The sequence below is a fragment of the Mus musculus genome, chromosome Y (assembly GCF_000001635.26).
Source record: "Mus musculus strain C57BL/6J chromosome Y, GRCm38.p6 C57BL/6J".
Lineage (NCBI taxonomy): Eukaryota > Metazoa > Chordata > Mammalia > Rodentia > Muridae > Mus > Mus musculus.
Window position 1 is genome coordinate 52,776,775 of NC_000087.7, and position 3,253 is coordinate 52,780,027.

The following is a 3,253-nucleotide window of genomic DNA, read 5'->3' on the forward strand; positions in this document are numbered from 1 at the left end:
AACACTGTATTGCTGTGTGCCACATAATGGTCTTGAAAACATGGTTCCCCTATCTCAGCCTCTGTATTAGTAGGATTGTTTATTTGATATTTTTACACTATACTATGGTTTTCAGAACAGCTTAAATTTTTCAAAACTCTTTATAAACCAAAATAAATGTAGACAATTAATTTGGGAGGTGGCTTATAAGAGAACAGCAAAGAGTGAGACTAAAGGCTTTGCTTGATATTTATTATTATTGTATAAATTCTGAAGAGGACTTTATAAGTTACTATTATTCTAAGGTGAATGCTTTTGAAAAAACATCACATCCAATAAAACTGAATTCTATCATCAACTAACTTCTGTGACACTCTCCAAGCAGAACAATTCTTCATTGAAACAGTTGATCAATGACTTCATGGATAGACCATCTTAATAAACACCCATTCCATAAGTGAATGTACCCTGTTACATGTGGCCTGAGAATGACAACAATCACTCAAATCAAATAGCTTTGAACATAGCAGGAAATTAGTATCCAAAAATCATGCCTACAGTTCATTCCTTGCCACAGCAGATATATCAACTCTACCCTTAGTACTATGGAGGTAAAATACTTTGGTGATGTGAGGGACATTCAAGTACAGCCTTATTACAATGAAATCCAGTGTCCATAAATTGTTCTTCTTTTTTTCTTTTCTTTTTTTTTTGTATCACAGTAAGCCAAGATTTTTTTTTTAAATTTTACAATTATTATATACTTTCTTCGTTTACATTCCAAAAGTCCCCTCCCGCCTCCCCCCTTACCTCTCCTTGATCCCCAACATACCTACTCCCACCTACATTCCCTAGCAGTACCGTGAGCTGAGGCATATAACCTTCACAAAACCATAGGCCTCTCTCCCCACAGATGGCCTACCAGGCCATCTCCTGCTACACATTCAACTAGAGACATGAGCTCTGGAGGTACTGGTTAGTTAATATTGTTGTTCTTATTTAGGGTTTCAAACCATCTCAGTTCCTTGGGTACTTTCTCTAGCTCCTCCATTGGGAGTCCTGTGTTCCATCCAATAGATGATTGTGAGCATCCACTTCTGTATTTGCCAGTCACTGGACTATCCTCACACAAGACAACTTCAGGGTCCTGTTAGCATAATCTGTAAGTCAAGAATTTTAAGATCTCCTAAAAACACAACAAACAAACAAACAAACAAACAACAAACAAACCAAAAGACTATTTATGTTCACCAAAAAAACTAATAGTGATATATTATTTTAATATATCATACAGTTAATATATTTGCAGTTATTTAAAATTTATGAGAAAAAAGAATTTTCAGTATTGCTGCAGACAAATATATAAATTGATTGTTGTTTCTATCAAACAACATTTTTAATATTCATTTTTATTGTTACAATATTTTATAAATATTAAGGAACATGATAAAAAATGGAAGGTTGATAGGTTTTGAGTGGGCATCAGCTGGAAGAGTTGGGGTATAAAATAAAAAGAAGAATGTGATGTAAGTCTGTTTACTCAAAATATGTTTTTAGATGTTAACAAATTCAGATAAATTGAAATTATGTATATTTTCTTATCATAATGCAATAAAAATTAAATCAAAATATATTTCTAGAACTGGTGGGATTGCTCAGCAGTTATGAGAACCGGCTATTATTTTACAGTTCCTGAGTTCAATTCCCAGCAACAACATGGTGGCTTACTACCATATACAAAGTGATCTGATGACCCCTTCTTTCATGAAGGTGAACCCATAAAAAGAGGACTCATACATTTTAAAAATGATAGACTTAAACACATTAAAATGTTTCTATTATTATTATTATTATTATTATTATTATTATTATTATTATTATTATTAAAGTGTCTAACTACTTCCTTTCATTTCTTTCCACCAAACCAGCCTTGGAAATCTAATGCACAAGTAGGAAAACACTGCAAGTTAATGGGCGGAATGCTCTTGGGTACATGAAATACACACTAGACTAGTTGAAAAAATGGAAAAACTAGCTGTTAAGGGCAACTTTTGGTTAGGCAGTGGTGGTTCATGCCTTCAATCACAGCACTTGGGAGGCAGAGGACAAGGATTTTTGAGTTCAAAATCAGCCTGGTGTAAGTTCCAGGACAGACAGTGCTACACTGAAAAACCCTGTCTTGAAATTTAATAATAATAATAATAATAATAATAATAATAATAATAATAATAATAATAATAATAATAAAAGCACCTATTCTATGCAGAGGACCAGGCACAAAGCACCCACATTGTGGCTCATAACATATGCACAATCACAGTTTCAGAGAAACAGTGCTCTCTTGCAGCGTCTGTAGGCAACAGAGGCATAAGTGAGAGAGAGGGGCTGCTCAGCCTAGCACATAAGTGAGAGAGGGGACCTGGGCAGCCCAGCATATAAGTGAGAGAGAGGCCCTGCCCAGCCTAGCACATAAGTGAAAAAGAGGGCCTGCAAGGACTAACATCTAAGTGAGAGGGAGGTCCTGGGAAGCCTAGCACATAAGAGAGAGAAGGGCCCTGGGCAGTCTAACACATAAGAGAGAGAGAGGACATGTGAAGCCTAGCACCTAAGAGAGAGAGAGAGAGAGAGAGGGAGAGAGAGAGAGAGAGAGAGAGAGAGAGAGAGAGGACCTGCCCAGCCTAACTCCTAAGTGAGAGAGTGGGCCTGAGTGGCCAAGCACATAAGTGAGAGAGAGAGGGCCTGCACTGCCTAGCACACTCTTCTATCAAGCTGAGGACTAGGAAAGTAGAGAAAGGAGAGTACCAGGGGTTGTAGGAAATCTGCATGTTCCCTTCTGAACTCTTAGGGCAGCATAGACTCTTCTGGTGTGCGTGTGTACATGCAGAAGTCCACATTATTAAATGTTTATGCACATAAATAAATAAAAAACCAAAAATGCTTACAAGAGCCTCTACAGCTGAAATTAAGTAGAGCCATTTGCTGTATTTCATATGTTACATATTTGTTCTGGATTTTCAAGTTTGTAAGCACTTGTCAACCAACAAACTGGAAATCATTTGTCTTAAAGCCAGTAGATTACTCCCACCTTCTAAAATCTCCCTTCAAAGTACTTGGTATTCCGTGAACGCATGCGCAGGGTGTATTCAGCCAATCAGCACAGTCCTTTGGTGAGACCTATTTGCTCCAGCTGGCATCACAAAGGATCCTCTGAGTCTTCTGTCTGGGTGTGGCCCCTGACAACGGTTTTTTTTTTTTTTTTTTTTTTTTTGCCATT